Source organism: Gadus morhua, chromosome 2 (genome assembly GCF_902167405.1).
Source record: "Gadus morhua chromosome 2, gadMor3.0, whole genome shotgun sequence".
NCBI lineage: Eukaryota > Metazoa > Chordata > Actinopteri > Gadiformes > Gadidae > Gadus > Gadus morhua.
Genome location: NC_044049.1, coordinates 6,567,877 through 6,591,907, shown reverse-complemented (window position 1 = coordinate 6,591,907; position 24,031 = coordinate 6,567,877). Strand labels below are relative to the sequence as shown.

The following is a 24,031-nucleotide window of genomic DNA, read 5'->3' as shown; positions in this document are numbered from 1 at the left end:
CGTGCTCTGCTGGCGCTCTCCTACCACGACACCCTCGCTGGCAGTTCTGCCTAATGAACACTAGAGGGCGCACACCAGTTTAAGTTAAATTTGTATTTGTCACAGAGTTGTACTAAACACTATTTCCCTGACAGTTGGACTCCACACCAGAGGGTGGAATAGCACAATATCCCTGACAGTTGGACTCTGTCAACACTGGAGAACTGAATAGAATAATATACCTGACATTTTCATTCTGTCAACACTAGAAGACAGAATAGCACAATATCTCTGGCAGTAGCACTCTGTCAACACTAGAGGACACAATATCTCTGGTCGTCGATGCGTCGGAGTGCCTTGTTGCTGCTCGTTTCTCGTCAACCACGAAGATGCCGATATGGATGCCTAGACGGCAATTTATTTCGACCACGCCTACGTACAGTAGATGCAACATGTTGGCCTGCGTTTAGACTATCGGTAACCACACATGTAAAAGATATGTGTAAAAGACCATCTGGTTGTAGGACCGTTATCAAACCGGCTCACTGTGCCAGAGCATCCCTCTGCCGATCTTGACGACTGTATGTCACGGGAGGATGTGTGCCATATTTTGATACTCTGCACATCTTAAACTTTTATAGTAGCCTATTGTCTGTTGCGAAAGAAATGAAATATCCGTTGCAAACAATGTGATGTCATTGAATTCCATTGAATTCCATGGGATTCGATGTTGCATTATTAAAAGAGCAAATCATTTGATATTACTCTATGTAGGCCTATGACGCTTTGTAAAACCTGTAAAAGTATGTTGTTTATACAAAGGGAATATTAACTAAGCTTAGACTGCATGTTAACTTTAAGTTGAACACCAGAGTTTTATATTCTGGTTACAGCTGTAAAACGCTGTAAAATATCAAATTATATGCATACTATTTTTGGGAACGTATTCATTTTAATGTAGTCTGACTCTATTATTTAAATTAATCAAAATATGTATATTTTATACTAGAGGTATAAACAGGAGAAAATTTATATTCAACCAAAGTCTCCTATTTTCTTGTATTATCTCTTATTCCCAAGAACATGTAAAACTGAAGATATTGTGTGTTTAATATGTATAAATGTAAAATGAAATCCTATGTGTAACCAGAAGAGGTTAATGTTGACGTTCTTACTTGTAAGGAGTAGTGCTTAACGTATTACTGCTGTGTGTGCATAAAGTACTTCCTATATGGCATGCTACAGTGATACTTGTATGTTTATGAAAGGCGAATGCGGTGTCTATCCTGCCAACGTTTTGTACTAAATGACTTCACCATCTAGACCGGTTTGTCGCCTGGATGCTTGACTATTACCGGGGATACTCTACACCAGTGTTGTGTTCCACCACCCTACCGCTCAGGAAAACCCCCGCTGTTTTAAATAATAATAATAATAATAATACATTTAATTTAGAGGCGCCTTTCAAGACACCCAAGGTGTCTTTACCCAAGGTAAAGACGTGTGTGTGTGTGTGTGTGTGTGTGTGTGTGTGTGTGTGTGTGTGTGTGTGTGTGTGTGTGTGTGTGTGTGTGTGTGTGTGTGTGTGTGTGTGTGTGTGTGTGTGTGTGTGTGTGTTCAGGCAGGGTTTTGCTGTAATTTGTTCACAATTTATCCATAAAATATTGTCCTCATACCTTCCGACTGCAAATGTGTACATTCATTTTGAACAAACGCGGTTTGTTACCACTCCATTTCTGACTTTTGGCCCATGATACTTCTAATTAAAATATAAATTGGAATCTATGTGGGCTAATTTGAAACCTTTTTTTTAGATTTTTTTTAATGGTAATGTAGAGAAAAATGCTTTCATTAGTTGCCTCGAACTTGAGCAATTGTGTTGGAATAAGGTTTTTGAATTAATCATTTATATACACATCATAAATATGCGTCAAAATATATAATAGTTAGGGATTAAATGAATGGGACTGCTTGCGAAAAAGCGTCTTGTTCTGGAAGCTTCACGAATGCACCCAGAAGCCACTCCAACCTTGGAGAACTTTCTTCAGAGCGAACTACCGCATACGTCACCAAGAGGAGGACGCTGATTGGTCAGAATGTACCAGAACCAACGGGAAGACCAATGGTAAGCATAAAATCACCGGCAGCGGGGACAGTTGAAATAGCAAGACGCGCTTTAGGAGCGAAGAGCCAGGTACTCCACGATTACGATACGATTACTGTTCATCGCTTACTAACAGTAAGTAAACCATTATTTCAACATTTCCCATCAGATTTACATTGCATTCAACAAATTTATTTTGTGATTTAGAATATAAGAGGTATCTTTTTAATGCCATTTGTTACAGCAAACATGTTATTCTATGTAACACGTCGAAATATTGTTTATATTTTATGTATAAATAGATACAAAATCGATTGTAGATTATAAAATCCCTTTTATAATTTGTGTTTGTTTTTTGAACACATAATTATCATTTCTAACGCTTGTCGTTTAACTGTTAACTCCCTGACAGCTATCCTCAGCAAGATGTCTGCTGCAAAGGGTGTAGCGGTCGGTATTGACCTGGGGCCGGTTGCACCAACTGGGCGTAAGCCTGGTCGTAACTACGCCTGGTCGTAACTTGGCGTTCTAAAGGCCGATTTATGCTCAGTTACGTAAGCGTAAGCGCAAGCGCAAGAGGCCCTTGCGCGCCCTTGCGCACCCCTTGCGCGACTTCTCACGTCTTGCGTGCGTCGGGCGATCTTTCTAGACTTGCGTCATTTTTTACGTAAGCTTTTACGTGAGCCGCGCAGCCTGCAAGGCTGTGATTGGTCTGCTCGTCTGGTTACTACTTCCTGTCTGGAGTATCACATTTCCTGTTTTCATACCGCCACCTTCCACCCTATCTGGCACATAATTATGCGAACCCTTTATGCGAACCCTTCCACAGGGGCAAAGTGCTATTTTGATGCGCGACATCAAACAGCTGATGCGGGATTGTGAGCCATTTTAATGATCTTGTCACCCGATATTCGTTCTATTAGGCCTACTGGCCTTATTTGTTTTAGTGTTAGCCTATTTGAATTAATTACCTAATGTTTTGTGTTCACGTTCTATGTGAAACATAAGTTCAGTAGCCTCTTTGAGTGAATGAAATTTGAAAGCGTGAGTACTGTGTAGTGAATGAAAAATGTGTGCGTGTATGGTGGGACTATTTTCTGTATTTGATAAATAAACCCCTTTTCTCTAATAATGCTGCCTACCATATAATTTATGTGGACATTATGCGCTATAGCTTAAAGCCTTTGGCTATAGGCCTACACTTAAATAATTCATTCATCTGTCAAGGCAGTAGCTGTTATATAAACATTTGATATGGATATGAATTAATGAGTTTGACGTAAACCAAATTAGGTAACTTGTGTAACATAACTAATGAATCAAAAGTCATGCTGACCAATGTATATATATTTATTGGTCAGTGCGCATACCCAATCGTAGCACATTGTACTGGTGGGGAAACACGCCAGCATCTGACAAAAAATAATCTGCCAGCTGCTCCCTGACAAGGGCCGGTTTTGGTGAGAGTCGGGAAGATATCGGATGACTCGCGAAAGGAGATCATCAAACTTTGGCACATAAACAAACCAACGACTCCCACAGACAAAGACGTCATTCTCGAGGTCGTCTTCAACGAAAAACTTTACTCCACATATTACTCCACCTACTGTTCTGGCGGTAAATTGCTTGGCAACACGCGCAACCTAAAAGGGAGCATGAATTGCTTTGAGTAAATTTTGCGCAACAACGTAACACCAACGCTGAAGCATGCAGCCGCCTTAAGTCCAACCTAACCGTTACGCCGGTTGCACCAACTGGGCTTAGCGTTCTTTTCACTAAGACCAGGCGTAAATCCTACGCCTGGTCAGGGGCAGGCGTAGAGTTGAAATTCCAGGCTGTTTCTATAGCAATTACATCCAATCCAATGCAGCTTTACCACCATCCTTGCAACGCTTCGCTAAACTGCATTTCAAAGCACAGCCGGCGATATGATCAGTGTTCACAGATCGACTGCCTGTCGGGAAGATATCGCTGGCCGATTAGTCCGTTCTCAACTTATAATCAGTTGTGAATGTTGTTTTAACTATGTTTATATGTTTTATATAGGCCGACACATTAAACAAATCTCTCCTACAGAACCATTCCCGTCTAAATGCCTGCTCGTCGTAAACCAGACATTACAAATACATATTTTAATTATATTCGTTTGCAGTGTTTTATTGTTAGGCATTAACACAATTGATGCATGACAATGAGTGAACGAATGAATTATTTATTTCGGTGTCCAACAGCATGTCAAGTAAAATAGTATACAGCTGTTGTCACGAGGTATCCTAGCAACGCGGTGATATGCGCATACCATGGAACATTCACATGGCCGCGCATGGCTAAGACCGGGCGTAGTTAAGACCAGGCGTAAGTCCCGTTGGTGCAACCGGCGTTAGTTCCATTCTAACGCCAGGTCGTAACTAAGACCTACTTAGCAGTTACGACCAGTCTTAGTTACGCCCAGTTGGTGCAACCGGCCCCTGGGCACCACCTACTCCTGCGTGGGGGTGTTCCAGCACGGCAAAGTGGAGATCATCGCAAACGACCAGGGCAACCGGACCACCCCCAGCTACGTGGCGTTCACAGACACGGAGAGACTCATCGGAGACGCAGCCAAGAACCAGGTGGCCATGAACCCCACCAACCCCGTGTTCGACGCCAAGCGCCTGATTGGCCGAAGGTTTGACGATGTGGTGGTGCAGGCGGACATGAAGCACTGGCCATTCACTGTGATGAGCGACGCGGGGAAGCCCAAAATCCAGGTGGAGCACAAGGGGGAGAACAAGTCCTTTTACCCCGAGGAGGTGTCCTCCATGGTCCTGGTGAAGATGAAGGAGATTGCCGAAGCCTACCTCGGCCAGAAGGTTTCGAACGCCGTCATCACGGTTCCAGCTTACTTCAACGACTCCCAGCGTCAGGCCACCAAGGACGCAGGAGTGATCGCCGGCCTCAACGTCCTGAGGATCATCAACGAGCCCACGGCGGCCGCCATTGCCTACGGTCTGGACAAAGGCAAGAGCAGCGAGCACAACGTCCTGATCTTTGACCTGGGCGGGGGCACCTTCGACGTCTCCATCCTGACCATCGAAGACGGCATCTTTGAGGTGAAGTCCACGGCCGGAGACACTCATCTGGGTGGAGAGGACTTTGACAACCGCTTGGTCGACCACTTTGTGGAGGAGTTCAAGAGAAAGTTCAAGAAGGACATCAGCCAGAACAAGAGGGCTTTGAGGAGGCTGCGCACGGCTTGTGAGCGAGCCAAGAGAACCCTGTCGTCCAGCTCCCAGGCCAGCATCGAGATCGATTCTCTGCACGAGGGCACCGACTTCTACACCTCCGTCACCAGGGCACGCTTCGAGGAGTTGTGCTCAGACCTCTTCAGGGGAACCCTGGAACCCGTGGAGAAAGCCCTGAGGGACGCCAAGATGGACAAGGGCCAGGTCCACGACATCGTTCTGGTGGGAGGCTCCACGCGAATCCCCAAGATCCAGAAACTCCTGCAGGACTTATTCAACGGCAGGGAGCTCAACAAGAGCATCAATCCAGACGAGGCTGTGGCTTACGGCGCCGCGGTGCAGCGTCGGCGAACGTCCAGGACCTGCTGCTCCTGGACGTGGCGCCCCTTTCCCTGGGCATCGAGACGGCCGGAGGAGTCATGACGCCCCTGATCAAACGGAACACCACCATCCCCACCAAACAGACTCAGACCTTCAGCACATACGCCGACAACCAGCCCGGGGTCCTGATCCAGGTCTTGGAAGGAGAGAGAGCCATGACCAAGGACAACAACCTGCTGGGCAAGTTCGAGCTGTCGGGAATCCCGCCCACTCCGAGAGGGGTACCTCAGATAGAGGTGACCTTCGACATCGACGCAGACGGCATTCTGAACGTGTCTACTGTGGACAAGAGCACGGGCAAACAGAACAAGATCACCATCACCAACGACAAGGGCCGCCTGAGCAAGGAAGACATCGAGAGGATGGTTCAGGAAGCAGACCAATACAAAGTAGAAGACGAGCAACAGAGGGAGAATATAGCGGCCAAGAACGCCCTGGAGTCCTACGCCTTCAACATGAAGAGCAGCCTGCGGAAGGACAACCTGAAGGACCGAGTGAGTGAGGAGGACAGGAAGGAGGTGGAGGAGAAGTGTGAGCAGGCCATCCTCTGGCTGGAGAACAACCAGCTAGCGGAGAAAGAGGAGTACCAACACCAGCTGAAGGAGTTGGAGAAGCTGTGTAGCCCCATCATCTCCAGGCTGTACCAGGGGGGAGTGCCAGCAGGCAGCTGTGGAGAGCAGGCCAGAGCTGGCTCCCAGGGGCCCACCATCGAGGAGGTGGATTAAAGCAGACTGTTGGACTGAGTGGAATATGATCAATATGACTGTTATTATTTAAAAGGGTATTTCTTGGGGGGCCCCCGTGGTTCTCTGCGTAGAGCGTGTACCATTAAATTAAAGGACAAATCCGGTGTAAAATGGATCTGAGATATGTTTAACATGGTAATGAGTTGGAATTTTCCTTTGGGGGCCAAAAGGCGAGTATAGAGGCATTCTTCAGTTGGCTGTTTTTAGCCGAATCTACCAAAACGCTATAAACTTGGAACGATGGGGGCATTTGTAATAGTAAAAACGAAATCGCTATTTTAAACCACTTAATGGGCTAGAAGTAGCCCGACACCTCTTGGGTAGTATAATAAGGGTCTTAACATATAAAACGACGCATTGGAAACTTTGTAAGTGTACAGATGTTTATTAAAAAGGATATTTTATATGATCTACTGATGGTAATGTGGGTATAAAATGTCCTTTTTAATAGACAATCTGTACACTTACAAAGTTATCTATCTTCTACATTTTACTTCTAGCCTTTTAAGTGGTTTAAAATAGCGATTTGGTTTTTACCATAACACATGCCCCTATCGTACCAAGTTTATAGCATTTTGATAGGATCGGCTAAAAACAGCCAACTGAAGAATGCGTCTAAGCACGGTTTTTGTGCTCCAATACGAACGTTCCAACTCGTTATCATACCAAACATATCCCAAATCCATTTTACACCGGATTTGTCCTTGCTATGTAAATATAAATACGTTCATGCAAGGTCACAAAATGACTGGATAAAGTTGGACTGAGTAGAATATGTTTGCAAAAAAGAAAAGGATACATTATGAGACATTTTCCCGTTTTTCCCTTATTAGCGTGAATTTATTCACGCCGTTTTTTCCCTTATTAGCAATAAAATAGAGATCCTTTTTGTTGTAGAATGTTTATTTTTATCTTGTAGCTGTTAACACACATACAAATTCATTGTTCAATAATTTATTATAACAGGAACATAATGGTATAATGTTTTATCTCTACAAGTATTCTAGTCTAATCGAGAAGTTTTTAAATGATGATTTTCATTGTGCTAAAATAAAAATGGTAAATGTACTGCATTTATGTAGCGCTTTTCTAACTAGTAGCCAGTCAAAGCACTTTACAGTATTGCCTAAAATTCACCAATCTATGCACACATTCACTCACCATCGGCGGTGTCAACCATGCAAGGCGACAGCCAGCTCGTCGGGAGCAGTAAGTGAGAGGGGTCTTGCTCAGGACCACCTCAACCCTCAGCTAGGAGGAGCTAGGGGATCGAACTTTATTTTTATAAAATAGGCCGGTGCAAGAGTATAGGATACCCTGACAAAAGTCAGGGTATCCTTTACTCTGTGGAAGATGTGTCCTTGTTGGATCCGTCCTCCTACTTCATCCTGACACTGTGCGTGAAGATGTCCGTCAACGAGAGCTGACTTTAACGTCATCGTTCTCAGCCACTCCCTCTGTTCGCTGATTGGACCGCCAAAAATCTGGCTTCCAAGGAACTCATGCATATGAAGCAGACCAAGACTAAAGTGAAATGTAAATTGAGCGGAAGTAGGTAGGTGGGCGGTGCCAGGCTAGCTAGTTAAAATGTTACAACCTTCCGGTTGCCAGCCAACCCGCTCTACCTCCTGATCATGCTGCCCATTTAATAAACTTTAATGTAATGAATCCCTGGTTGGAGGTTTGGGATTAAAACATCATACACAATGTAATTATGACATGGGATTAAATCTTTAGATTAAGGATATACACATTCTTCTATAGTTTATTTTATAAATTCACCGGCCAGAGACATTTGATGTCCGAAATAACCAACCTCAATGACTAGCCGTATAATCGACTAACAGATCATTTTATTATACATTTTAATGTACCCTGACTTTTGCGAACAAGTCAGGGTATCGTTTACTTCTGAACCAATCTATCATTTACTAGTGCACAGGATTATTTTTTACTTGTGCACCGGTCTATCATTTACTTGTGCACTGGTCTATCCTTCACCTGGAGGCACATTTTAGTCAAGAAGTCACGCTGCTTGTCAATTGGCCGGCGGCAGTTGTGGAAGATGCGTCCCTTGTTGGGTCTGTCCTACTCCACCTTGCACATCACTGCCGCCTCGTTACAGTTGCACATGGTCTCTGTGGTGGGACCTGCCCCTGTCAACAGCAACAGTTCTTCCTGCTGCAGCATATACACAGAGGGTGTTATGGGGAAGTGAGCGAGTGGACCCAAATGCTCGCAGCTCAACACAGAGTGAGACCGACACAGGGAGTCAATTAAAGGGCATTTACTGAGGATTAACAGCTAAATAAAGACAGGGTTTGGGCGCTTTATGGCAGAGGGATAGTCGGACAGGCGAGGGTTCGGCGGCAGGAGGGTAGTCAGATAGGCAAGGGTTGGACTTGGGCAACAGGAGGGTAGTCAGACAGGCGAGGGTTCTGCGACACTAGAGGCAGAGAGGAGATCGTTAGGATGAGTGACGGAACACAAGGACTCAGCAGACTTAGCACTTGTTAGGGCCAGGGACGAGGTAATAACTGTTACGTGTGAGACAACGATCTAGTGATGATTGTCTGGTGAACCGGGGTTGATATACTGGGTGCTGTTGGAGGATTGCCAGCAGGTGTGTAGAGCAGGATATCAATGGATGATGAGACTGGGCCCCACTAGGTGGCAGTTAGACGGCGTGACAGAGGGAGCCTCGTCCAGCCTTCTGCTTTGCAGACGTGCAGCTTGTGAACAGGCAAAGCAGGCAACTGTTTGTGGCCCCCAAGGGCCGCCAAACTTTACTCCACAGCAATGACTCATAGTAACTGCAGTGACTGCATCTCCCTCGCAGGACAATTTCAACAAGATGGAAACCGGTCATCCCCATCAGCTAGGGAAGGGCTGCCCAATGCGTTGGTAGCGCAGGGTTGCGTGACATTCCAAAAAATATATAAGTATCATCCCTATAGCATTTACCACTTGATTGAAGAAAATAATCTGCCTGACTTTGACAAACGGTTCAAGACTTTAGTCGAGCCAGTCGCTACATTTATCTGCTAAAAAGGGAAAAAGTATCCAAAATTGGCTTACAGAAAAAGTGCCTGTTTTGCTGCCGAGGTCTGGGGTACAGAGCATGAGGGCCAGGATTTCAGTGGAGGTGGGGCTGTGGTGGGGGGGGGGGTTGTTGTTGTCGATGATGACCAGGTTTGTTTCAGTGAGGGTGTTTTTGAGTACTCTGCCAGAGTGCTTGGTGCTGTTCTTGATGAGGGGGCGGTTCCATGGGTGCAGTGTTTTACTTCTCAATTCCAGCAAACATTTCTTCAAACTGATAGATACCCAGATACATGCCCTCCCTTGTCTGTTCAGTGATGTTCCCTCCGTGACCACCGTTTTGAAACATGACATTGTGTTGGTCGGTAAGGTGAGGAGTTGTTCGGTAGGGTGAGGAGTTGGTCGGTAGGGTGAGGAGTTGGTTGGTGGGGTGAAGAGTTGGTCGGTAGGATGAAGAGTTGGTCGGTAGGGTGAAGAGTTGGACAGTAGGGAGATGAGTTGGTGGTTCCAACTTTGATGTTTTTAAAGGATATTGGCAGGTGCCGTTGTCCGTAAGGACTCCAAGAATGTGTGTGCGGGTGCCCTTCCTCGTGTGTGATGTTGGTGCGCAGTATCGCAAGCCATTGCTCTTATGTGAAGGGGAGTGACGTGTGTTGTTGTTGTCCTTGTGTTTTCCTCTGTTGCCCCTCTTGTTCTTTGCACCCCACATGTATTAGTCCCCGTTTGCCTGTTTGCTGTTTTGGTGTCGTGGCTGGTTATTATTTTTTGTTCTATTTCGATCACATTACATACTTTTTCCTGATAAGTATCCCCCCACAGTGTTGTCATGGAGATATGAACTAAACATACTGACTAGAACGTTTTTTTGGACCAGACTGTAAATAGGTCTAATAAGACTGTGAAAATGGCCTGTTTAACAAGTGAGTCAAAGAAAAATTGCTCACTTTTGGTACCACCTCGTAGTGGCCACCAGCTGCTACTGCAATGTTTGTCACTTCCGCATTGGAGGCTGGTAGAACCATATACTATGGGTAGAACCAGAGAATATCTAATATGAAGAGAATGGGCACTCGCTGTTTAGTTTCGGTTTTCTGGAATGGTTGCAGTAATAATCTCTGTCCACGCGGGGCGCTCGTAGGCGAATCCAGAATGAATGGGAGCCTATGGGGTTTTATCCTCAGAATCCACTTTTCTCACGATGTAATTTTTTGTCAAGTAATTTGAAAGTTGCGTTCAAAAGGTGGGGCTAAAATAATAAACTCATCTGAATATTGCATTTTTTAAGGTCACGTATCTGTTCTAAAAAGGTGTTCAAAAAATACAATGACGTCACACATTGTCACACTGTCAGAGGTACTGCTTTACGGCAGTTTCTGAAGCACTTCTGCATTTCCCCAGAGCCCGTCTACGAAGAGCCTGGGCACTCCCTATACGCCCCCATTGTACCGATTTCGGTTGTAGTTCCATGAGACATCCACTGGGGGTGATCGCGGGCGAGTCCAGATTGAATGGGAGTCTATGGGGCTAAACGGCTAATTATGCCTCTTTCACCTGCTTGTCGTTGAAATATCGCAAATTTTATTGTAGATTCCGCAAATTCAATATAGATTATGGTTCAAAAGTCAAATGAGTGAGTACTTATGTCCTTTCGATTTCTTACAGTTTGGGCCGTTGTTGGCCATACACGCTAGCATTCTGCTAATGAATGCTGATTGGTCAGGGGCGGACTTGCGACTGATTACGCCAGAGACCCCTCTTGACGGCATCTGAAGCTGAAGAGCAATCAGAAACGTGTTAACTCAATTTTTGCGTACTGTATTTATATTTTCCTGCAGGCCCTTTTATTTTTTAGATAGTATGTATGGTGAAAGTACATGGGCATAAATGGAATTTCTTCCATTTCTTGTGTTCAATGTTCAATGCGTTATACATGGTAGGTACGGTATGACCGCCTTAAATAATACAGTCAATATCCCGCTCAATATCATTTAATCTGTCATTGTCTATTTTTCGAAAATAAAGATAGTTTAAAAAAGAAATGCCTCGTAAATGTGCAATGATAAACTGCACTTACAGTGGAAACGGATTGTCCGTCTTTTCGTTTCCCAAGGACAGAAAAAGGTAACGTTCTTGCTTGCTCCTGTATGAATGGTCCTAGGCTACCTGAGGCTTCACCTGGTAAGGAAAGTTGCGCTGGAGCCCGAGTAATATCGCACATGGCTTATTCAAGTTGCGCGCTAGACATTCTCTAAAGTGTCGAGACTCAAGCACTTAACTTACCTTAACCGATTGTTCCATACACATGGTTAGTTAACGATTTAACAACTTCAACATCTGCTATTACAGTCGTTATTTTTTTGTAGGACTTGGGCTAATGACCTTGCACAGAGGGAAAACCATGTACACCACTTGTCGTTGATTTCTATGCATTCACTGATCTTTACAGATGGGTTTGTTTTAAGCCATTGAATATAATTGCTCTGCCACGCAACACATTATAAGCTACATGTTTGTTAAATGTCTGGGTCACATTGAAACAGTAACAGTTGTATAATAGTAATTATACAAACATTATACCAACATTGCAAGTTTATTCAAACATCACACTAACAAGAACACAATAAGAACAGTAACTAATAAAACTAATACAAAAAAAGAGAAATGATTTAACAACACTGAACATGCTGAACAGAGGCAGGGGAAAAGGACAGAGGAAGAAGACTTGTCCGTTGTCACAGCATCAAGGTCCGACTGTAGAGATCAAGAAAGGAAGAGGCATGAGGAGAACAACAGAACCCTGCTCTCTAGCAGATTGTTTACTGATTGATGCAGTCTTAAAATTATGATTCTAATCCAGGTTTCTATTTTAGGAGAAAGAAATGGCTCATAATCGTTACTAAAAAAAAAGCTTTATCATCGGCACTAGTGAGGATTAGAAAAAACACTCTCTGTAAGTAACATACATATGTAAAACATTCGCGCATTTCTTTTTTTTACATTAGCTCACTAAAACTCACTAAGCAAAAAAAAGCCTTACCTCCAACAGCCGGTGTTATCGTTGCGGAAAAGGGAAGTGCTTTAGAAACTGCCGTAAAGCAGTACCTCTGACAGTGTGTGACGTCATCGCATGTTTTTAACGCCTTTTTAGAACAGATACGCAACCTTAAAAAATGCAATATTCAGCTGAGTTTATTATCTTAGCCCCAACCTTTGATAGCAACTTTCAAATTACTTGACAAAAAATTACATCGTGAGAAAAGTGGATTCTGAGGATAAAACGCAGAGTTACGTATGTAACTCCGGTTCTATGAATCCTGGATGACCGCCAGAGGCGGTGCATTAAGCACTGGATTTATCCGTCTCGCGCATGCGCAGTTCGAGTACCTATACCAACAAGGTCACATGTGACCCTCGTGACACCGGATTGGCTATATAGCCCGGTGTCGACAGAGGATCTGTTCCCAGAATCTTCTCGCGAACCACGAGACTTCTGAGTGACCTGTAACTCTGGCGGTCATCCAGGATTCATAGAACCGGAGTTACATACGTAACTCTGCGTTCTATTTCATCCTTACTGACCGCCAGAGGCGGTGCATTAAGCACTGGATGGCCAATACCAACAACGTCACGAAGAGTCAAGGTGCTCACCTACTGATCAGAGAAAGCAGAGCTTGGCATCAGGGCCACGCCCATTGGATGGGGAGTGGCAACGTTGACCCGGTAGAACCTGGAGAATGTGCTAGGCGACGCCCATGACGCCGCGGCACAGATGGTCCCCAGGGGCACCCCTCTCAGGGCAGCCCATGATGTGGAGACGCTCCTAGTTGAGTGACACCTCACCCTGGATGGCGGGGGGCGGCCACTGGCCCCGTAGGCGTGTGTTATGGTCTCCACAATCCAGTGGGACAGCCTCTGCTTTGTTAAAGCATGACCCCTGTTAGGGCCACCATGGCAAACAAAAAGCTGCTCCGACTGGCGAATACCGGCGGTAGCAGAAATATAAGCCCTAAGGGCCCGCACCGGGCACAGCAGCTCAGACCCACCCTCCCCAGAAGGGGGGTCAAAGCGTGCTAACTGGATGGGCTGGTTAAGGTGATTGCGTGGCAGGGTCTTTGGCAGGAACGCAACGTTCGGCCATAGAGTGACACCCGAGCCATCAGAGTTCCACCTCAGGCATGTATCACTCACTGATAGGGCATGCAACTCCCCGACCCGCTTGGCAGATGTTATGGCGAGTAAAAAGGCAGCCTTCATAGACAGCCACTTCAAACCCCCTTGACCCAAAGGCTCGAAGGGAGGAGATGACAAGGCTTCCAGCACCAGCGGCAGGTCCCATGCTGGAGACCGCATGGCTGTAGGGGGACGCAGCCTCAAAGCCCCTCTTAGAAAGAGGGACACTAATCTGTGGCGCCCTACCGTGGCGCTGTCAACCCTATCATGTAGGGAGGAGATGGCAGCGACATAGACCCTCAGGGTAGAGTGCGACCGGCCACTATCCAGGAGGGACTGCAGAAATTCCAGCACCGTGGTCACAGCACAATGCACTGGATCCACGGCCCTAGCCGCACACCAGTTGGAGAACAGCTTCCACCTGTTTCCGTACTGCAACCTGGTCGATGGTGCCCTGGCACTCATGACCGTACCCCTGACAGCCGTAGTGCACTCCCTCAGCAGTGGGTCGGGCCCTGCAGTGGCCAAGCCCAGAGCTGTAGGCGAGAGGGGTCGGGATGCCAGATCTGACCCCCCAGCTGGGACAGGAGATCCCTCCTGTCGGGGAGGCGCCATGGCGTGCTGCAGCAGAGCCTGAGCAGCAGTGGATACCAGAGCCTCCCCGGCCAAAAGGGGGCCACCAGAAGGAGCCGGTGGCCCTGCAAAAGGACCCTCTGGAGTGTCGGCAGAATCAAAGGCAATGGTGGGTAGGCATAAAGAGGCCTGTCCGGCCAATCGTGCGCCAGCGCGTCCTGCCCTAAAGGGCTGGACGCTTCTGCCCAGGAGAACCAGAGGGGGCAATGCGCCGACTCCTCCGAGGCAAAGAGGTCCACCTCTGCCCTGCCGAAGAGGCCCCACATTGACTCCACCACCTCGGGGTGAAGCCGCCATTCCCCCGGTGGAGGCTTCCGTCGGGAGAGGAAGTCTGCCGCCCGATTCTGGGCCCCCGGCAAATAGACTGCACGTAGGCTGGCCAGACGGGGAGAAGCCCAAGTCAACAGGCTCTGGGATACCCGGAGTAGCCGTGCTGACCTGGTGCCCCCCTGGTGGTTCACCTGCGAAACCGTGGCCATGTTGTCCGACCGGACCAGGACATGCCGGCCTGTCAAATGGGGCAGAAAGCTGGCTAATGCCAGCTGCACAGCCCGGAGTTCCAGCACATTGATGTGTTGTGCCATGTCCCGGCCAGACCACCGTCCCTGCGCAGTCCTGCCCTGCCACACTGCGCCCCATCCCGAGAGGCAGGCATCGGTTGTCACCAACTCCCGGCGTGCCGGGATTGCGCCCATGGGCACGCCTGCCTCCAGATACGCTCTCCTTCTCCATGGGGCCAGAGAGACAAGACACTGCAGGGTCACCTTGACCCTCCTCTGCCTGTGCCACTTGGCATCTAGGTGCAGGCTGTTCAGCCACATTTGGAGTGGGCGCAGGGACAGTAAACCCAGAGGCACCACAGCTGAAGCAGCTGCCAGCTTGCCCAGAAGCTGAAGAAAAAGAATAAAAAGCAGCCTCCTGCCGGCTCTGAAGAGAGGAAGGAGGCGGAGGATGTCGTTCACCCGTCGAGGTGAAAGGTAGGCCTTCATGGCGACCGAGTCCAGGACCAACCCCAGATAGGTAACCCGTTGGGAAGGGTCCAGGCAACTCTTTGTTTGATTCACCGTCAAGCCCAGCCGGGCGACGTGCGACAGCAGGCGGGCCGTGTCCTGGGCCACCTGGGACCTGGAGGGCGCACAGACCAGCCAGTCGTCCAGATACGGCAGGATCTTCATGCCCTGCGTCTGCAGGGGTGCGAGGGCTGCCGCCACAACCCTGGTGAAAACCCTCGGGGAGAGGGAAAGCCCGAAGGGAAGTACCCTGAATTGGTAATGCCTGCCCCGATAGGCAAACCTCAGGAACCGCCTGTGGTGTGCCGCAACCGGCACATGAAAATAGGCGTCCTTTAGGTCTATAGTCGTGAACCACTCCCCCCTGGCAACTACCCTCAGGGTGTCCGCCGAGGTGAGCATGTGAAATGGTAAAATTTTTAAAAACGTGTTCAGGCCCCTTAGGTCTAGAATGGGCCTGAATCCGCCGTCTTTCTTGGTGACCAGAAAGTACGCCGAGTAGAACCCCCCGGGTTGTAACTGAGGGTCCACTGGCTCGATCGCACCCTTGGCCAGGAGGGCGGATAGCTCCTGGGCCAGAGCTGCGGCCTTCGCCGGGTCGCGGACGACTGTCATCCTGACCCGGCCAAAGGCCTGGGGCCGGCGTCGGAACTGTAATTCGTACCCCCGGGTTAAGGTGGAAACCACCCAGGGGTCTATAGTACAGGCAGCCCAATAGCTGATCTGCTGCTGGGAAAAACAGCCGACGACCGGCCCCGTGGTCCTAGCGCCTGGCCCCCCGGCCTCTGTCGGCTCTGGAGGGGTACCGGTGAGGCTCCGCGGCCCGAGGCTGCCCGGGCGATGGGCGGGCGGGGGCGCGAAAGCTATCAGCGGGCTGCTGGGCGGACCGCCGAGACCTGCGTAGGCCCTCCTCTCTTGCTGGGTAAGAGCGTGGTGGCTGGTAGCGGCCCCGGGGGGCAGCCGGGGGGGCTCTAGGCCTGCCAGGAGCGGAGACACTCCTGTGAAGACCTGACAGCTGCAGGTTGGTTTGCCTAGCTTGGGCAGCTCGCTCCAGCGTCTCCAGGGCAGCTGACCCAAACAGCTCCCCCGGTACCACTGGCACGGCTCTAAGGGCCTTCCTGCACGCCTCCGTCAGGGGCGACTGAGCCAACCAAACCTGGCGGCGAGTCTGGACCAGGGTGGACATAACACGTCCCAATTCCCTGGACATGAGGGCAAAGGCCTGTAGGGACGCGTCGCTCAGGTCCTGTGTAGACGGCTCAACTGCAGCTTGTTGCAGCGAGGTCGAGAGCGCCAGCATTAGGTGGGAGAGGGAGTTGCCAATCCGCCCCATACGTGCTGCTGCGTCATAGGCCTTCGAAAGCAGGTCGTCTGTGACCCTGCACTGGGGCCGAGGACACCTGGCATCCGGCCGCAAGGCCTGATCGGGGGTTAGAATGAGGGAGGCAATGGCGGGCTCAACGGGTGGCATGCAACCCAAACCATACTGCGCTGGATCCCGCATGGCAGCCAAAGCCCGAGCACTGGAAGAAGGACGGGGGAGAGCCTTGGCGTCCTTCCAGCAGAGGTGTAGCTCCTTTAAATACTCCTCCGAAGGAGGGACAGAGAAAGGGGCTGTGGCAGGGCTGCGCCTGAAAAAGGCGCTAGGCTGGGCCAAGTCTGCCTGAGGAGCATCGAGCCCCAGGCGAGCCAGGGCCGTACGGATGACGGCCCCGATGGGGTTACCCTCTGTGCTGTGCCCAGAGCTCTGAGTAGAGGAGCGGGAGGCCTCCCCAAAAGCGTTTGAGGATTCCTCCCCCGTGACACCCTCACTGAAGAGGTTGGCTGATGCCGCCAGCGACAGGACATCGTCCGTCCCCGGCACATCCCCCAAGGAAGGGTCAGGCCGGATGTCAGCCACCGCGCCACCTGCCCCAGGTTGCAGGGTCAGGAGGAGTTCCTGTATCCTCTCCATATCGGACGACAAGCGATCCACCTTGGATGTTAGCTCGTCCCTAGCCCTTTTCCTGGGGGGGGGGCCTGCTCTACCCCGACGCCAAGAATGGCCGGGCTGAGCAGGAGGAAGTGGCGCCATTGATGGTAGGTCGACAGCTGCCGGATGTTCCACCGCTGCGAGCCTAGCCAGCCTGAGTGCCAAGGGCATGGAGCCGCAGTTCATACAGGCCCTCTCGGTAAGGCCCTCCCTCAAATGCTCGAAGCCGAGGCAAGAGGGGCAGCGATCATGGCCATCGTCAGGCTCAAGGAGGGCCACACAGGCGCCACACACATGAGCCATCAGCAGAACACTGGGAGAGGGAGCACTGCCTTCACCAGAGAGCTACTAATTCAAGAAGAGCCAAGAAAGTGTTACCGGGAGAGGACGCGAGAGCGCAGTCTTCACCAGCAAGTGACTGGAAAAATAATTACACACTCAAATATACAGCAGTGTTCTCGGGAGAGGACGCGAGAGCGCTGTCTTCACCGGTAAGTGACTGAAAAGAAACAAACAAGTGTTACAGGGAGAGGGCGCGAGAGCGCTGCCTTCACCGGTAAGTGACTAAAAAATAAACCCCAACAGTGTTACAGGGAGAGGGCGCGAGAGCGCTGCCTTCACCGGTAAGTGACCGAAAGAAATAAACAACAGTGTTACAGGGAGAGGACGCGAGAACGCTGCCTTCACCGGTAAGTGACTGACTGGAAAAACCTTTTACCAAATAAATTTGGTAACCCAGAACACAGCCGAACTGTTTCTATAAGGGAGCTATCAGTAGCGAAATTAATCCCAGTAGTGAAAATAACCCCAGCAGTGTTGCCGGGAGAGGACGCGAGAGCGCTGCCTTCACCGGTAAGTGACTGAAACTAAACAAAACCTTGGAAGCTTCTACTTCAGCGCTGTACAGACCAACAGCCCCTGGAGGACGAGTTCACCCGTTGCTCCGACCCTTGGTCGCGAGGCTGCACACAGTCTGGAGCGCGATCCTTTTCAAAAAGCGAATACGCTATCCGCAAGCGGTACTACAACATGCGTCTTTGCGAGAAGATGAAAAGGAACAGATCCTCTGTCGACACCGGGCTATATAGCCAATCCGGTGTCACGAGGGTCACATGTGACCTTGTTGGTATAGGTACTCGAACTGCGCATGCGCGAGACGGATAAATCCAGTGCTTAATGCACGCCTCTGGCGATCAGTAAGGATGAAAATAGAACCCCGTTGGCTCCCATTCATTCTGGACTCGCCTACGAGCGCCCCGCGTGGTCAAAGATTATTACTGCAACCAGTCCAGAAAACCGGAACTAACCCGCGAGTGACAGTTCTCCTCATATTAGACATTCTCTGATTTCCCGCAACGATAATACCAGCTGTTGGAGGTAAGGCTTTTTCTTGCTTACTAGTTAGAGTTTTAGTGAGCTAATGTAAAAAAAAGAAATGCGCGAATGTTTTACATATTAGTGCCGATGATAAAGCTTTTTTTTTAGTAACGATTATGAGCCATTTCTTTCTCCTGAAATAGAAACCTGGATTAGATAATTTTAAGACTGCATCAACAAAGTTTACATCAGTAAACAATTTCCTAGAGAGCAGTGTTCTGTTGTACTCCTCCTCATGCCTCTTCCTTTCTTGATCTCTACAGTTGGATATTGATGCTGTGACAACGGACAAGTCTTCTTCCTCTGTCCCTTTTCCCTGCCTCTGTTTTGTATGTTCAATGTTGTTAAATCATTTATCTTTTTATCTTTTTATTTTTATCTTTGTTACGTATTTTAGGAACACAAGCTGTATTTCCCTCACTTAACCAATAGGGGGTAGGACCAAATATATAAGCCGTAAATACTACACATAGCCACAAGGGAAAGCAGGACATTACTGAAGGCTGCAATAGATACTTTAGCCACAGAGGGCAGCATCACAGACCAGGCGAGGAAAACCGAGGATTACGTCACACCGGTTCCTCTCCAAGTCTTCCGGTCCTCGCTGTGTCCATAAAGAAGCCCACCTGGCCATGAAAGAATTAGAACTCTCCCGGCAGCGATTACCATACGTGGGTTTGTGGCTAGGATCAGCTAGGAGAACACTCTCGCACTTGCTTAGAACACATCTTCAATCTCTCTTTACTTCAGAGCATCAGTTTACCATACCGAAAATACTTTATACAAATAAAGTCTCTTTAAAGCTATTCCTTTGGATTCGACCCCTCCTTCCATGAAGAAATACGTAATACATTGGTGACCCGGACGTTCCTGGAAGGTCCCGGACCGAGACTTGCGACCGCGAGGCCGTCGGGAACAGTGCAAGCTACTTACAGGCGCCACAAGAAAGGTAAACAGAACCTGTTGTCAATGACTAAACTCTGTATAGTTAGATTAGTAACATTAGGTGAATAGCTTCTACTGCCTTCGACTGGTTGCGGGGACGTGTAATCTCGGACTGGTTTAAATTCATACAGCCGGTTAGACGAACGGCCTAGGATACGCTAACAGATTGAAATTGAATAACGAGCTCACGAAGTAAAGGGCTGGGAGTGTGTTTTATATGGGTTTGTCGATAGACTGTATCCAATCCTGATTAGATCTAAATGTTTGTACCAACGTGGGAGACGTACTACCTGTGGTTAAGTGTTATTTATTTGGTGATAAGCTTCGAGTTCAGCCGGGCCACCATAAGGTATATTTATTACCGACCATAAACTTCTAAACTTGGCCGTCGTTAGCCAAGGAGTTCAAATCTAATTGATTCCTCACAGCCCGGTTCATGTAACATCTAATGTGCAATTTTGGTTAGTATAGAACGCAGCCGTAGAGGTAGATTTACGCAGTACAACCCATCTGCTATCAAGTGCCTCGCTAACCCGCCGTGGGGACAAACTTGCAGGAATCTCATACTTCTTATAGAGATCCAAAACTAGTTTGTTTCTGCAGCATTTTGGATGTACCACGTGGTGTACATTAAAGGGACAACGCGTCTTGGAAACGTGCGTTTCCTTTGTTCGTACCTCCAGTCTTTGTAGTCAGAGCCCTTTTTGAAACAAACGCCATTGCTCCTCAAGAGCAACAGGGGGCCTCAACTTAAGTGTTACATCCCCCCCCCCCCTCTCTCTCTCGCTCTCTCTCTCGCAAGTCAGTAGGGTCTGAATGGTCAGTCTTTTGTTAAGACTGCATGACCTCTGACCTGGACAACAGCAGATCTCGCTCCCTCTCTCTAGAGATATGTTCCATCTCTCTCCAAGCACACACTTATTGAAGGCAACAAGTGTCATTTTTGACCTGGGTGTTTTGATAAGGCAATGGTAGCCTGCACAAAAGGACCCCCGGTGTGCTCTGTCTGCTGTCTGTCTGTCTCTAGAAATATGTTCTCTCTCCATAAAAATATTCCCTTAAAAATCCATCTGTTTCAAATGATAACAATGTTTTGGCAGTTACTTATTCAGCCAATGGTATATAATTGTCACATTTCACTAGTCAATAGCTTGAAGTATTATATTGTATATTTCATTCCAATATTTGAGGTATTTAGTTTGATTTTGATTTAAATATCAATATCTAGTTCATAACTACAGTTTCCGCACGCTCATTAAGTGCCCTCATCCTCTACGAATCAATAAATCCATAGCAATAAGTTGAAAACCATCGGTAAAGCAATAGTTTCTGACGCATAATATTTTGGCTATAGTTTTGTAACTAATAGAATTCAACATCTATGGGAGAACAATATTTATGTATACATGTGATAAATCTGTAAATCCACTTTGTTTGTACAGACATATTACTTTTGGGCAACCAGGAAGGTTGTTCCAGTTTCAATATGGGATATTGAAAAGTAATTAACGTTGTACAATCTTGTAACTCCCAATTCCTCGCTCTTTCTCTCTGTCTGCCTGCCTGTCTAAAGGTAGGCCATCCCTCACCCCTTAAATTCCTCCCCCATCCTTTAGTCCCTATCTCCCACCCCCCCTCATAAAGCCCCCCCCCCTTCCCAGAGAATAGAATGAACCCCCACCCTTCCCACATCACCTCTCTCTATCTCTCTCTGTCGCTATTTTTAACAACGATAACTTTTATTTGTAGTTCACCTTATCGTCCAAGGAACACATAGGACTATCTGTGTATATATACATGTACACACAGCGCGGAGAAAGTGTACTGAGAGCGCAAAATGCGGTTAAGTGGTAGCCTTATGCCATAAGGTACCACAGTTTTCAGCCGGACAGATAGAACTCAGAGAAGTTTCTGTAGTCGGCTGATACGTATGTAGTATGCACCGCAGCCATATTTGTAGTTCTTGGTAGTGCCCCCTACTCGTTAACACGAGATTATTCCCAATTACATCTCAACATCTCCAAATGTACCACAAATATATAACTATTATGAGTCCCAACTAGACGACCCCCAGCTTTCCAAGTAGCCGATCTCTTGCATTCGTACTAAATTTGTTCTCTTTTTTCGTCAGGCCTTGGCAACCCGAGCAGTAATGGATGCCCGACATTCATCATTTTTAATCGTTAACATTACTACAAATATTCTCTTTTCTAATAGGGAATGGCAACACAACGATCAGTTGCCCACGATCATCATTTTACTTCTGTGCATAAAATATTAATTCTCTTTTCTCTTTAGGAGGTGGCAACACAAGCATTATAGTTGCCAAACACTCATCTTTTTACTTCTCTGCATTGATCTTAATTCTTTCTCTCTCCAGGAAATGGCAGTATAAGAACGAATGCCAAACACGGACAGTAATTATTATTTTTTTTCAGGTTGCTGAGCGCTTCTGTCTATTCAACATGCGTTTTGTGTAGCAAGACAGGTAGAGAACCAGGCTGGTTCAAATAGACACGGGGTTCAACTGCTAGAATAATATGTCTAATTAATAAATGGTGCACATGGTTTTAAACGGTGCCCAAGGAGGGAGTTAGCTCAACTGCGGTAGACACAATTACAATACGTTTTTTGCGAATATTAAAGGTACATGGGTTAAATTCTACTATAATCAGCTACTACTACGAATAGACTGAATAACACTGCGTGAGGTGTTCAAAAGTCAACTATTGCTTCCATTGGAGCGATTGCAATAGATATAATATCATACCACCAATATGCATGCAATATCTTGTATTCAACAATTAGGAATGCCGGATTCCAGAACTGAAAGAAGTCCTACAAAAGGACCCCAACCCAGGGGTCTTGCATCAAACCAGATCCCTATACGACAGTTACACGGTGATCTTAAGATAGGAATAATTATCTAAACTCCGCATCATGAACGGTTAGCCTTTAAAGTTGTCCATAGCATGCATACCGCTCGTCCACAGAAGTCCGGGGATTAACCAGGCCTGGGAATTCTTATTAGAAGAGTTTTGGAATAACCTGCCTCATAGGAGAGCAGAAGAGTCCCCCCCAATAGAGGATCCTGAGGACAAGCGGTAGAAATGCATAGTTCAACAAACCTGACGAGGTCCAAAAATACCAAAATAAGAACGATTAAAATATATATTTCATTACAAACTATAAAAAAGGTTACGGTAACAACAGAAGTATGATGCCTAATATTGAAGGGGATATTGAAAGCATACCACATATAAAACTAAGATAATTAGAAAATGGTTCATTATAATTAACTTTCAATAACTTTGCTTTATCCAATAACTTCTGAATTTTTATTTTAGGTTCAGGTTTTGTTTTGTTTTAGAATATCACCCTATATTTAATGCCCAGATGTGCATATAGTGTAGGACAATCGGATAGTATAATAAAGGTAGCTGTTGGAACCAGATACGGTTACAAAGAAGTGATATTGAACATACAAATTTTAACTTTCTAATTTCCCTTTTTTCATCTTTTTAGGTTTATAAGATAGGAAAGGGATTAGCAATACATCTGCTCGCCAGGGACAACATAGGCTCAATTTAGATTCAGCAGTAGAGGGTTAACCTTTCAAATGCCACTGCTACTGCTGTAACGCTTTGATACAACGTCAGCGTCTCATAGTCTGATATTTATTTTTACTCTGATAAGTTACGGCGCATCTGACTCATGAAACATTTACGGTTTACTGCATTTAACTACAGCGTGGTCTCAAGACGGCTGCATAGACCCACAACTATCGACCTTTGGTTTTGTATGTACTGGTCTTCATATATCTTCATAATGGATTGGTTTAAGTACAGATGATTAAGGAAAGGAACTTCAACTTGGTTGCACTACACCGTTGTTAGGATTGGTTAATTCTAATGCGCATGGCTGAAGCAATGCGCAAGGAGGGATGTAGTGTGAATATTAAATGAAGGTTGAAATCAGCTCAGAATAAGGAATGGGACACTCAAAACAAAAATTTAAAATCCGCACAAGCACTAAATAGATCAATTATAATACAAACATTTTCGAAACGCATACAATTTTCAGGTCCTATGTTTCCAGAAGCAAGGTGAGTACAGTGTATCACTCTGACACAGCTAACTTTGCATGTAATGCTTACGGTTAAATTCATGCTTACACTTACATTTCTAGGGTCCCATAATGGACTTCCATTAGAACAATTAAAAATAGAATTATAGGAAATGTTTTTGAACAACTAACTGCTGTACATGAGTTTGTATTTCTACAATAGAAACAAAAGTTCCAGAACCAGATGCAGACACACCCAGAGCCGATAAACTGCCTCCGCCGAGCAAGGAGCAGTCACATGAGGAGATCAAATAACGGCAGGAGTTGAATTGGTTCTGTTTTGCTTGTCCACCATATAAAAATTATGTATATATATATTGTTTAGA

The 24,031-nt window shown here is 47.0% G+C and overlaps 1 pseudogene; it reads left to right on the top strand.

Annotated features, from left to right (window-relative positions):
- The first annotated feature begins 4,502 nt into the window (after positions 1-4,502).
- On the top strand, positions 4,503-6,644 carry LOC115561045 (heat shock 70 kDa protein 1-like; annotated as a pseudogene).
- Positions 6,645-24,031: the final 17,387 nt, after the last annotated feature.